Below are 14,654 nucleotides of genomic sequence, written 5' to 3' on the forward strand. Positions count from 1 at the left end.
AAGATACTATTTAAGCTGGTGACTGTGTTACTTCAGACAGAGCGTGTTTTACCGTTCGGCCAAGTTTTATTTAAGCTTGGTTTGGTTTAATATATTATGCCAAAGCATACTACAGCTATCTGCCTAAGAGCAGGGATGCCTTCGTGAAGGACTTTCTAAGGAAACTGGCTCATATATACGTTACATACGACTTAAGCTTGATTTTTCACCGCCGGGAATATGTCGATTTGTCTACGTCAATGGTCGGACTAAGAGTTAACTCGCGTTAATTACCTTTGTGTAGCTTCGGCTGTTTATCTTAATTATTAATTTTATATTTTTATTTTGAGTTGCAGCCAAAAGTCTTGGCTCCGTCTTTAAGCACCAGGAGTGTCGTCTGTAAATTCCTTCTAGAGTAAAATAAAAGGGTCTTTTCACCCTTCTTACGTCTTATCATTGATACAGCAGTTTCAATTTAGATGTCTTATCATTGATACAGTTTCAACTTCTTGAGTAGAATAAAAGGGTCTTTTCACCCTTCTTACGTCTTATCACTGATACAGTTTCAACTTAGAGAGAAGACATCAAGTCGTTTCACAGTTCAAGTAAAGATATAGCGAGCAAAGTAGAGTTAATTTTAGCTAGAATCTTACAAGATAAAAAGGCCACCCAGTTAGTTGTAAGTCACACCTATTTAAATATTTGCATTATTGAATCTTGCAAGTAGGAGTGTGGATTGTGGAGTGTTTGTTTTGGTTGCACTGCAAAGCGTAATTTTAATAGTTTTTAGTTAAGTTTTACGTGCAGTATTAGTAAAGTTTAGTTAGAAGTTGAAGACAATAATTTTTCGGATCAAGGGAGTTTTAATAAGTGTGTTTAAAAAAATTAATCACATTGAACCCTGTAAAGTCACAAGGGATGTTGTCTCTACTAAACTTTTATATTGAAATATTTCACAACTTCTTTATGGAAAATCAAAATTAGAGTCTAAATAACACGTAAAACCTAAAAAAAAAATTTAAATGCGCAGGAAAGACTCACATATAAAAGTGCCTATAGATCTAACACAGTAAACGTCACCATATTCTAGGTATTACAGCTCTAGTATCGCTAATGATAATTTGCTGAATCTTCGTCATCTAACTAACATGCATTAAAAAGCAGAAGTGCGCGTCTTAAAAAGTTACTGGACTGAAAGTCGGATATTAGCTTTAGGTGTTACACAAACAAACTTTACTGAAATGCTCATCCAGAGAAAACCACACAATTCATAATTTCTGTGATTCATTAGCGGTTGAGAATGAGCTCTAAAAAAATTAAATTAAGGGGGTACACATCGACTTCATTGACATAAAAATTACGAAAGTTGGAGCCTATCGTAGCGTGAAATGTAATGTGTACCTGACCAACACCGTGGTGGAAGAAATTCATTTTAGCATTTGAACGATAGTTCTTTATATGCATTTAGAACATACGTAGGAAAAGTGGAACAAGTCATACGTTAGAGAAAACGTTTTTAACTAAATACTAAACGCTGTAAATGAAAATGTTTTAAGCCTTTATTTAACTACTTGAATTAAATTAATTATTAATAATATGTTTATTATGATTCTAGAGAATAAAGTACATATTACAAATTTTATAAAAATAAAATAAATGCTTGCTTTAACAGCAATCCTGACATGAAATCAGCGGTAAAATAAACAATGTGTAACAAGTTACTACATCATTTCACATATCGAAATTCACCTTGATGAAATGTATTGAATCCACTAGCACCTCCCTAAGTTAACCACTTCTGAAAGTGGCCAGTGTTTCTAAGCATATAAACATTCTTTAAGCCGACCGCCTTCTGAATAGATTAAAATCGTCTGAAAGTGGTCACCTTAGAAAAAATTCATGTATTTAGAAATTGCATGCTTATACTTAAATATCCTGCGTAAAATTATACCTATTCGTTCGTTTCGTTAATCATAATGATGCATATGTAGGCTAGCGGCCAAAGAAGCTGGTTATATTTATATTACACACACAGAAATATATTACACATACAGAAAATAAGATATTAGAATTATAAAATTATTAAATACATAAAATTATAGAGATGAAATATGAGACAAGACGATGCTTCGATTTTTCAGACTAATATGTACTTTCAACTTTTATTTGATTTTATTTCTTGATCCCAATAACTGTTTATATTATTTCTTGATTTCAGTTATTTTCCTTTTTATTTATTTAAGATACTTATTTTAGTTCTTGATTTAAATTATTTCCCCTTTTATTTATTTTAGGTATACTTAGTTTATTTCTTTATTATTCGTTATTTATTTTACTTATTCATTTAAATCGTTTACTTTAGCTCTTAGTTCCAATTAGTTTATTGTTTTTCAAATACTATTTATTTTATTTCTGTCTTTCATTTCATTTCTTGACTTCGATGTTACTTATCTTAATCTTACTTTTTCATTTCAATTGAATTTTTGTTTGTTGAAATGGATTAAAGTTGAAATCAGTTGGAATCTTTTCAGCTGGAATTAGCATCATATATAAAATATCGATTATAATGCACGTTTTGAGTATTTTATTGTTAGAAAATACTGATGTTAATTTAAAATGTTTCATTCGTTTCATGAATTTTTATAAAATTTAAGAAAACTTTACGAATTGATATTACATAAAATGCGAAAAAAAATTAGAAATAAGTTATTTTAATTTCTTTTAATTCCTGATAAGAAAAGATTAAATTAATAAATCATAAAAGTAGAAACTTTATTTTAGAGTACTTTAAAATTCTAGCAAAATTTATGACTATTTATTAAATATTAAATTATAATAGACTACAAATTTTAGGCACAAATCTCAAATGTGGGAATCTTCCTTATATCACTTTATCTTCAAACATTACTTAGCGTAACACAGCCCTTAAGATGGCAGTCCTTTTAGATGGATTTAACAAAACACTTCTTCAACGGGCAAACTTTCCTCCTCTATTTGATTAAAGGCCTTTGCTTTTAATGAAGGTTTTTAGTCCGAAGTTTACATTCATAAGTTGAATAATTAGATTCTAGCAAGGGGGATACATTTTGCTCTCTTTTTGGAATAATGAGTTATTTGCTCGCGCGAAGGCTAGTTTTTAATTGCCGTTGTTAAAGAGTTGGGGAAAGTTTTCTTACATCTTACGAAGTGTTAACGAGTCTTAGTTCAGATGGATGCTTTCTTGGCTTCTGTTTCTTGATGTAAACTTTGGTGTTAATTCTTTACCAAATACGGATTGCCATTAGTTTCTATTGTACCGTCCAAAATTAGACTTTAAGCTAGATTTTCTTACTGGTGTAACAACAAAAATATTATATTCGTTAAAACTTGTGTTATGATTTAAAACAGCCTACTTCGAATGATTTTAAATTTGGTTTCTGTCAATTTTAATAAAACTTTGATTGGTGTTATCTGTGTCCAACCTAATAAAATGATATTTTATTTTCCTGTGTATTAGATATGCTGTTGACACTCTTTATAACAATTTCTCCCACTCTGAAGAATAAAAGACGTTATAACGGGTTGTTTCTATAAAGAAAGTAGATTTAATATACTCTCATCTTTTAGGAACGTTTTTCAAACGTCCTTATAACGGAGTGCTATAATGAACGGTCGTTATAGCAAGCGTCGACTGTATTTACATTGTGCACACTATATTCTGGAAAAAATAAGGCTGTATAGGTGGCTAAGAGAATGAAAAGCGGAATAATATTCGTTTAATAGGAATTAGATTTCTGAAAATGGACTGCTTGCTTATAGTTTTCTTGATTTTTGCCATATACAGCACAAGCTAATTTTCCTCAGAAAAATCTTCCTTAAAGGCATCAGTCCGACTGCAAGTACCTGAAGCGTTTCACCCCAATCATTTACCAAATAATGCGGGTATTTCGCTTTCAGTGTTTCTTAGAGTATCTAACTTCCTTTAAGGAGTTTTAGTTAGCGCAACGAGTTCCCTTCAAGGAGTTCTAGCTTACTAGATAAAGGCCAACCAGTAAGACCTCTGAATACTGATAGTTCTATCTGGGCTTAAATCCTATCGAACGGCCTAGATATATAGAAATTTTCGTGGTTTTGCCCCATGTATAGTCTGCATGTGACCCAGTTTTGCTTAAGGGAGGTGGAAAGTGAGGCCTTCAGGGAGGACTTCTCCCCCTTAGCAGATAACTTCCGCTCTTGCATATTGCAGTAATAAATTAACAGCTATTCAACTATTTCATTCAACAAACTCGGGCAATTGTTAGAGACGTATGTAACTTAGCTTTTGTTCTATTTTGGAGTTCGATGTGGATTTTTCGTTAAGATAAATCATTTCAGCTTTTGATTTAAACTGAGAAATGCATTAATCTTATTTCCAGTTTAAGACCTGCAGTTGTATATGATCAGCAATAATAACCCAGATTATATGTAAATCATAATCCCAATTACAATGTGGTGTATTTACAGTTAATAATAATCCTAATTCGATACAATATTCAGAGCCACTTATTATTCTAATATCACTACGAAGTTGATGATTTCGTATGGTACTAGTTTTAATATAATTTTAAAAATTTCGAAATAATGTAAGATTTCTCAGTTATCAGTTAAATGTACGAAACTGATAAATATATTGAAATATTCTGGGGGTAAGAGAAACTGAAACGGATAATTTTTAATAAGTGATAATTATATTGAAAAGGATAGTTTAAAACAATAGGCAAAACGAAAAACATTTTAAAGACTTATGCAGCAACAATAAAAGTTGTTGAATCTTTAAAAGCTATAATTTGTTTATTTATTATCTCGTTTCATTTCTATAGGTAATAATGAAGTAAAAATTTGAAATGCTGTGAGAATACTCTGAGGGAACTGTAACAACCGGAGACAAAGACAATAAAAGATCAAATACAGCTGACAAAATAGTGTCCATTTTGCTACTGGACATGTTTATTTAATGAACGTATTTTATGAACTTTTATCTGTAAAGATTTTTTTAATTTTGATTAATTATGTATTTAAAAAAAGCTTATTATACAATTTATGTTTTCTTTTTTATGCCTGCAGCTTTTGTGCCTCCTTAAAATAATTATCTCTTTTATCAAGGTAGCGCATAATGGAACAGAAAATAGAAAAGTTAAGAAAACTCTAATTGCAACTGAACTTTGAACAGTAAAATTTAAATAACTCTAAGTGTGTAAAGTGTTTTAATCTAGAAGACGATTTATACTGGTAAAAGGTATTTTTTAAATAAGTCCCTAACAACTTGAAATCTGCGTGAAAATTCACTGCATTCTTTTTTTCAGTACTAAAAGTGAGATAAAACATTTTCCGGAACATAAATAAAATTGGAATTCACAAGAAGGGCAGTATAAGACACTTTAAGCTAATTCTATATTTAGGGTAAAAAATTCATTTCAAAGACATCATAATCGAAATGTTTTGTTGGAGTTGAATCTACTTAAAATGTGAGATTAGTGGTGGTTTAGAACCAGCTCTAAAGAGAAGAATGTAATCTAATTTAATGAGGGACAAATTTTTATATTTTGTTTGCGACGTAATTCAAACTATCATACAAAGCAGAGAGCAATTTTATCGTTGAATACAAATATGTATTCAGAATTTTCCCTTCACAAAACTATATAACACGTAGTTAAAGTAAATACTACGAATACTGCTCAAGAACAGCAAGAACTATTAGTTTATATTTTTTTCTAAATAATCACATTAATTATAAAATACAGTATAATTGACAACTTGCTTGAAACATTTAAAAACACTGTTTTACTGCTTTTAAAATGATAGAAACACTTATTAGTGGCACTTGGAATAACTATTTGCAGCTCAACTCTACTGCGAGGACATGTAATTCCGGCTGACATGAAATTCGATCATCTCTGTATTGTACATATTAACTAACATTAAGAAGGCAAAGTTTTATTAATATACTATCTCTGCAAACATCACGGTAAGCAATGAAATAGTAGGAATGGTAAATGTGCATATTTTACGACTATGACAGAATATATAATTACTGAAAATTTTCAAAATATTTAGGCTATCAATCCTTTTATTATTTTTTTCAAATTTTCTGGTTTGATATACTTTGGAAACAGATCTCAAGTCAGAAATGAAACCTGTAAACCAGTACAAACTGTATAGATGTTTGAATCCCATCACTTCTCATGCTATAAGAAAAAGTTTTGATGGCTATGATGTTTTAGTTGCATCATTTCTTACTCATGAAAAGCAGTACTTGTTTTTGCTTTCTGTCTGTATCCAGTAAATTTTCTTAGAAGCGAAGCTGCAAGAAATCCGGAAACTGGAAGAGACTCAGTTCCTTTGAAACATGGATGGCAAAATACATCTAGTTACCAAAAAACTCAGTTTATACAACCTTCGTTCCCTTTTCCAATTCTTCTAATTCATCGCAAGTTGTCTGATTAGTCATAACGCCTAATTGATGAGGCGAATCAAAACAAATCTTCGGCATAACTCGATTAAAACTCGCGATGAAATTCCGAATGAGAATAGGAGAGAGGGGGGAGGTGCACTTTAAATTACGAAAAGCGGATGGAATCATGGCGGATAAATTTATCCGCTCAGGACAAATGGCGGAACAATGAGGGTTTTGTCTCCGGATGCATTAATCAAGGCGTTTTATTGGACGCCTGGGAAAAAGCAGACGGATCTTATACCCTCCCAACACGACCCTCCCTTCATTAAGAGTCCAGATCACTGTGGCGTTGGTGCCAAGTGCTGGTGTTATGGAGCCAGTTGGCGAAATTGAGAACTGAAAAGGGTTGCCTCGCCCTAAATCACTAGAGCCAATTAATGCCCAGAATATATATCAACAAAATAACAGAAATTAATTATTATATCTCAGCTCCTAGATTATATGAAAATATAATTTCATAAAATAACTGAAAGCAAGAAAAATCAAATTTAAATTTTAAAATATATATTATCAGCATATACAGTTTTATTTAATAATTCCTCATATTTGAGAAGGCAAAAATGTTCTTCAAATCGTAATGCTAAATCTTAACGGAAAATCATCACCCAGACGGTTGAAAGCTCTAAAAATTGTTTGTTGTTAAAATTTTTAGTAATTAAAGTAAATTAAAAATTTATTAATAAAATTAAAAGTTTAAATTTTTGCATGTTGCATGAGTGCTTTAGTAATTCTTGGGGGTTTTGATATAAATAAGAAGGAGTATGCTTTAGAAAGTCTTTCAGGAAAGGATTCTAAATCACAAAATGTTGATAAAAAGATAAAAATAAAAAGCATAAAAGGTCTTCGTCAAAACATCTTTAAGCGTCAGACTAATAAACAAAAGACTAAGTCGATGAGCCTGCAGAATATTTCTAGTTATTTAGCTGTGAAATGTTGCTAGCTGCTTTTGTTAGGACCGCCTAACGACCAAGTAGATCTGAAGATTGAATACTGGTTTGACCTGGGTTAAAATCCCAGCGGATGGGTTAGCTGCATAAGTGTTTTCGTGACTTATGCGCAGTATGAATGAGCCAGTTTCTCTCAGACATTTTCTAGGCAGACATCATCCTCGTTAGGCAGATAGCCCTAATTAGCTTTGCTTACCCAGAAGGGGAAAGCATTCTAACACCTATCATATTCGCTTTATTCGGTATTTTAATTCGGGATTCACTTTGGCAGCACATGATTAGGCTGATCGCATGAAGTTGTCATTGGCTTCATCCATATATAATATGATCAAGAGACGTTAACCTTAAAATGTTTATAATTAATTTTATAATAAAATAATGCTTTTCTTTTGCTCATCTGAATACATAAATTACTACATACATTTTAATGAAATGTCAATGTTTTGGGGTTTTTTTTGGTTTATGTGGTTAGGGCAAAGCCTCGTGGGCTATCTGCCTAAGGGGAGAGTTGCCTTCGTGGAGGAGTTTTTAAGTAAAATATCAATGAAGAATTAAAGTATGTTGATAAATTTAAATTTTCTATATATTTAATACAAACGTGAAATGAAACATTTTAAACGATTAGAAGAAAAAATCTACAGGTATTGCCTAAATCTCCTGAACCAAGAAAACAAAACATTGACGTTTCATTAAACTGTATATAGTAATTTATGTATTCAGATGAGTAAAAGAAAAGCATTATTTTATATTCTAAAAAATTTTTAACTTCTGCCTGTAAGTAACTATTTTAAACATATGTAAGTAACTATTTTAAACATATATTACACGAAAAAAGATTGTTTGACAGAAAAAAAGCGGGACCAAAACAGTTTATTAGAATAATAATGAAGGAAGACTATTTGCTTTCCAAAATCTGATTATTTTTTCTGGAAATTTTTAAAGCACAAATATATACTTCAACCAAATCGTACATAAGGTGGAATTTATAAACACTTATAAATACCTTGAAATGCTTTATTGCTTTGATTGCAAACTAAGACTGGTTTCTTTTCGTGGATTTCCCAAGCAGTTCTAAAAAAAAAAAAAAGAAAAAGAAAAAATGGTTTTTTGACTTTTAAAGAAATAACACATATTTACATAACTAAATAATTAGCTTAGATTTATAATATAATATAGGTAGTATATGATCAGTTTGAAGGTCACTAACAAATTTAAAAGGATTATGGAAAAAAAGCTGACTACATGACTTCCTTGTACGGAATATTAAATTACATACATCTTTTCCTGCATTTCATTTAAACTTATTTCCTCGAGTTTCATTAGAGATATATGTCTCATTCAATTAATTCAGTTTTCACTTCGCGGCAAGGAAAAAACATATAAAAACTCAAAACATTTTCATTAAAACTTGAACGATATAGAAAAACATAAAACACCAAATACAGTTAAAAACAATTTTAAAACTTTTACAATTAAAATTAGAGTTTCCACAAAACTTACTGACCCAGTAACAGAGTGGGTATATATAGAGAAAGAGAGGAAGAGATTGGATATATATATATATATATATATATATATATATATATATATATATATATTCATTTGGATATATATGTATATATATATATATATATATTCATTTGGATATATATGTATATATATATATTCATTTGGATATATATGTATATATATATATATATATATACTATAAATATATATATATTTACATAGTTTTGGTGCGGCCGACTGCAACCACAAAGGGAAGAGCACAACTGTATGTTATAGCAGTCCTTTATACAAAATTTCAACTTTCTGAAGTTACTGGTTTTTGAGTTATGCGAGGTACATACATACGTAAGTAGTACGTAAGTACACACAGAAGCCACGAGAAAATATCGTCTTAATCCATTATAAATCTATTTTATAACTCATTTGGAGAAAAAGCGTCTTTTATTCTATCCTTACGTAGAGATGTCACACAAAAGCGTCGTTAAATTGCATTCGATAGCGATCAAAATGGATATTTTCATTGGCACATATAGTCACCCTATGTTGTTCGAGGTATAAGTTTTTTGTAAAAAAACGATTGATTACAAACTATTTTCATGCATAAGAAACGAACATAAAGATGATACGAAAATATTAAGTAATGGAAATGAACATAAACTCATAGTCAAATTATGCCGTAATTAATTCATACTTTATCTCGCAGTAAAATTATTCTCATGTTGGATGAACTCAATTTAAAGGCTTTTATTGATTCTGGATCAAAGGTAAAAATTTTATTGATTCTGATTTGCTATATTATGTATTGTCTCCTTTATATACATCTTAAATAAATAATCTTTAGACTCAAGTTTGTATATAGGATATTGTAGGGAAGGAAGTCACTATAAGTGAACACATGCAATTAGGTGTCAAATTGTATAAAAACGTATCAATTCGCAATGTAGTACTGACTTAGCGATTGTCAAAGGATTCGTCAAAATCTTCGTAGTATTTTCAATAAATCTTAAGCTTCTTTAACTCAGTTTTAAATTCGATATAATATTGCAAAATGTTAAATGCTTTGATTATGTTTACCTCTTTTATATTTTAAGCAAATATTAAAACATATTACTGTAAAAATAAGTCTTTATTGTAATTCTGTTTCGTTTTGCACCACTGATTTCTACGAACCAGTACGGATGTTACTTTATAAATAATAGCGAAGGAGTTAAAAAACACATTTGTTGAACTTTCCGAGAATTATTTTTTTCATGGCAAGTTTCAAGATTCTGTTTACTTTAGAAATGTTATATTGCTTTCATATATTTCTTTGTATCCTTCAGAATCTCATTCTATAACCACTCCTTCTTCAACATAAATTCAGTCCATTTTTTCAAATTAACAGATTTCGCTCTGTGAATGGCAAGTTATTTTCTCTATGATATAAATCGCTGTTTAAATAATAAATTTAAATATTTATCGATATAAATCGCTATTTAGCCTTTTCTTGAAATTGTTTGTTTCGAAAACAAAGAACTAACAAATGCTTCTTGAAAGAAAATATCACGAATTTATAGTTAGAAATTATTTTTATAAAATATTATTATTAAATAAAAACAGCCACTTCCAAAATTGGCAATAATTTGACACTATTTTCGTACCTTTCCCGCGAAACAAACGTAAACGTTAAACCTTTAGAGATATTAGGTTTTTTTGTAAAGCAGTAGACATGTAAAATGCGCTCTCCGGGACTCGAACGACGGACCTCTCGAATTCACGTCGAGCATGCTGACCACTACACCACAAAGGTTTGCTAAGAAGGCGTGAGAAATACCTTATAAACTAAATATATATATATATATTGTTAAAACTAGACCTGGAACGTCACTTTTTATTTATATACTACAATAAGAAAATATTTTTTCAATGCTTACAAACAATCCGGAAGTAATTATAACATTGAGCTTATTAAAAAGACATTAAAATAAATATAGTTTACTGAATTCAGTGCATTTCTAAATTACGAAATGATTTTTTTTAAATCAACACAGGAATTTTTAAATTATAGATCAGTAAATTAAGTGCTGTTTAATTTTGAAATGAATTATTGATATAATTATTGGCATTTCTGAGCAAATTGTTTTCTTCGGGAAAGGGAAGGAATATTTTTTTCTTAGGTGCATTAGCAAATTTTTCACAACTTTAACATTTCCATGAATGTCTCGATGAATAAATTCCTATTGCAAATCCAATTGATCGAGATTCAGAGGTTGTATCTTTTAAATGCGATTTTAATAATCTAATACAGGAACCATTTCTTCCATAAATAGCAGTATAAAGGAGCAGAAAAACTAATATTTTTTAAAAAGGACCATGAATATTTAAAAATAAATTTGCTTTTCAAGTAATCATATGCTTTAAGAACATCATTTGTAATTTTTTGTTTATATATAAATTCAGTTGTATATAATTATGTATTTATTTTAAATCATATCTGCTAGATAATTACTCAAAATAAAATAAACATTTAAGACTTAATTAATGTATTAAATTTAATTAAGCATTTGTATTAGATTTAATTAATATATTAGACTTAATTAAATAGGCTATAAATGTATTAAAACATTTGTATTATAAACATTTGTATTAGACTGGAGGAATATTGCCATGAATAGGTCCATATGGCATGGACTGATTCAAACGGCCTTCGCCAGCAGTAGGTTGTAGTGCCTCAGAAGATGTATAAGTGCTTTTTAGTCTTGTACCTCTTGTCTTGCTCTCTTGTCTTAGAAATTCTAAAAATTCGTCTCTCAAAGTATTAAATTTTCTCTAAGCGCTTAAGAATGTTAAGGATGCAAACAGTTTATTAGAATATTAAGGATGCAGTCATGACGTTTTTTTCTGAAGCAAAAGACGTGAAAATTATGCAATACCTTCGCTGGGACTCTTACCGAAAACCTCTCGAATACACGCCTAGTGTGCTACCGTTACACCCCGAAGTCATACAGTAGAGGGAGAAAATACCTTATTAAGCTAAACTAAAGATATTAAGTAACTCTAATAACAGCACTTTGGAAAGCTTGTCAGACCGCGTAGAGGATAAAGTAAAGAACTCTCAACTGCAGTTCTTGCAGATCGCGTAGATCAAGGGTTCTCAACCGGTGTACGCAAGAGGTGGTACGCAAAAAAAGCAAGATATTTTTAAGTATTACATTCAAAAATTAAAACCCAACATCCTGTTTGAGTTTTTCTTTAACACTCGTAAATTTTCGCGATCGCTTTGCTCAAGAGTGGTGGTGGTGGTAGTAGTACTTTGTAGTGATGGTACTAAAGGTTTTCAACTTTTGTTTAGATGGTACGCGTTAGTCAAAAGGTTGAGAACTGCTGGATGATAAATTCACAGTATCGTAATATAAAATTTTTCCTTATTATAAGGTATTTCTCCCGCCTTCTTAGTGTGCCTTCGTGGTGTAGTGGTCTGCATGCTGGGCGCGTATTCCAAAGGTCCGTGGTTCGATTCCCGGCGAAGGCGTTGCTCATTTTTCCCGACTCCTGCTTCCAAAAGAAATACCTAATGTCTCTACAAAGTAGCTAGCTAATAAGAATAAAACTGGAAGATTTATGTTTTATTCCTTAAAAATGCAGTGTTGATGCTTTATCTCAGAGGCTAGCTGGCAACTAAATTTTACTCCAAGAAATACCGCAGGACTCGAGTACCTAAATCCTTGAAGTATCTTAGTCAGCTGTGATTACAACTATTATATTTATATTTCAAATTTGAATATGTGAACCATTTCCAAAGATTTCAACAGAGGAGATAATTCGCCAAAAGTAGCAGCAGTTCTCATACTAAAAGAGCAAACCATCAAAATTAGAATACCGTGAAGGCACCTTTTCCCACCTCTTAACAAAGGAGCTAAATGCGACGAGGGGGTTGTTGAGGTGGGGGAAAATGAATGTTTTCTGGAAACCGGAGAAGATTATTAACGACATAATAAACCAACAAATGCACACGCTCGGCAGATCCATTCTCTCCCGAATTAATGAAATCGGGGAAATTACAATAGCCAGTGGCCATTGCAAAACTCCTCAGCGCTTGAGCAAATTAATGCCACAAATGACAACAACATGAAAAAAAACTCCTTTTCGAATCGAATTACCACGAACCATTCTTCTGGTCAAGCAAAAATAGAAGCTTCGATAAAAGTGGAACGAATTAACCCACCGAGATTTGAATAGCGGCGGAAATTTACGCCAATACTTCTATCAGGAAAAGGTAAATATACTAAATATCTCTCGTTATAAGTAAGAGATAGAGGAGAACCATTCGATGGAAGTGTAGTGCTGTAATCACGAGATGCTTTTCCAATTAGGCGGAATGCTTTGTGGGCGGGGTTCGAATCTCTTTTACTCTTGTTGCCTCACCAAGTACTTACTACCTTTCCTATCGTTAAGGAGTTCGAATTAATGCTCCATTCAGAAAATGTGGAAGCGTTATTTTCGAAAATTAGAGATAGATTTGTACTTAATGTTTGAAATGAAAGTAAATTTATCAATAAGCGCTGCGAACGCAGGCAGCTGGTGCGAATCAAAGACAAGAAAGAAAGAAAAAAAGAAAGAAAGGATCAGATTTCCTAAAACCATAGATAATGGTCTTGCTTTTTTTTTCTTATAAAATTCATCGATTACAAGTACATTATCTTTTTACCAACACTGCGTAATGAATTACAAAGTATATTACATTAAGCTTTGTTTGGTGGATTGCATCTCGAAGTAATTTCCGCGGACAAGATGCACTTTAATCTTATTTGTTAGCACTTATTCAAGATATCCGCATTAGGTCCATACTTCCAACAACCTCATTCAAATAACAAGCACACAAATCTAAACAGAGCAAGAATGACTACTCAAAAAATAACAGTAATAAATAATTCAGATTCCTTCAAACAGTAATAATAATAAGAACATTCAGACTACTTGAGAAGTATGATCAACTTGATAAACTACTGATGTGTTTATTTAAGACATGGAGCGTACTCTTAGAAGGAATCATCATTTTCGCCCGTGGATGCTTTCATGGTGTAAACAATTAGCATATCTGCAAGATCTGCGATTAAAATCCCGGCGAGGGCGCCATTGAATTTTCATGGTGCGTGGCCAGTATGTCTAATTGTCTGTAGAGTGGAATCAGACTAAATTGTGGTGGATCGTAATTCGTTACTACCTAGATTTGGTCAACTGGATACTTTGCTTCTGCCTAGGAGCTCAATAAGTGAGAAAGAATGTAAAAAATTATGGTATTCTCCCATGTGTGCTCTTGTAATGTGTATTTGCGCGCGTGTGTGTGTGACTTATCGCATTTGTCTGACGTCTGGCAATAACATCAGAACAAGCCCACGAAACTTATCGTGGCAAGGAGTGCAAGATTGCGCCTGCCAATGGCAACAATCTTGAGCACCATACAGATGACATCATGACTTTACTCAGTTCCGTCTCCCAATTAGATGAACAACACTCCGAGGGCGACGGTTCTAAGGGCTCCCAGTACCCTCCTCTTCTCTTACCAGCAACCTCTCGAAAGGACTTTCGACTCGCCGCATATTTAAAGTGCCCCATGCCGCATGGACACTATACAAACATACATGCTTTCCCCGAGATTCGAAGCCTGAAAAACTTTTTTAATATCTATACCATTCGAAAAGTAAATAATAGGAAGAATGGCAGTGCAGAAAATAACTGCGGTAAATTATCGCTTCTGTAGAGTTCCT

At 31.7% G+C, this 14,654-nt stretch overlaps 1 long non-coding RNA gene across 1 annotated transcript in view; it reads left to right on the forward strand.

Moving 5' to 3' along the window:
* Positions 1 to 4,926, forward strand: part of LOC146998080 (uncharacterized) — a 142,893-nt gene extending 137,967 nt beyond the window's left edge. The window contains exon 3 of the long non-coding RNA XR_015040257.1: positions 4,818 to 4,926. This is a non-coding gene — a long non-coding RNA (uncharacterized LOC146998080). The remainder of the gene's footprint in view (positions 1 to 4,817) is intronic.
* Positions 4,927 to 14,654: the final 9,728 nt, after the last annotated feature.

This window comes from Stegodyphus dumicola, chromosome 3 (genome assembly GCF_044657685.1).
Source record: "Stegodyphus dumicola isolate Sdum_Otavi_A_Nest chromosome 3, ASM4465768v1".
Lineage (NCBI taxonomy): Eukaryota > Metazoa > Arthropoda > Arachnida > Araneae > Eresidae > Stegodyphus > Stegodyphus dumicola.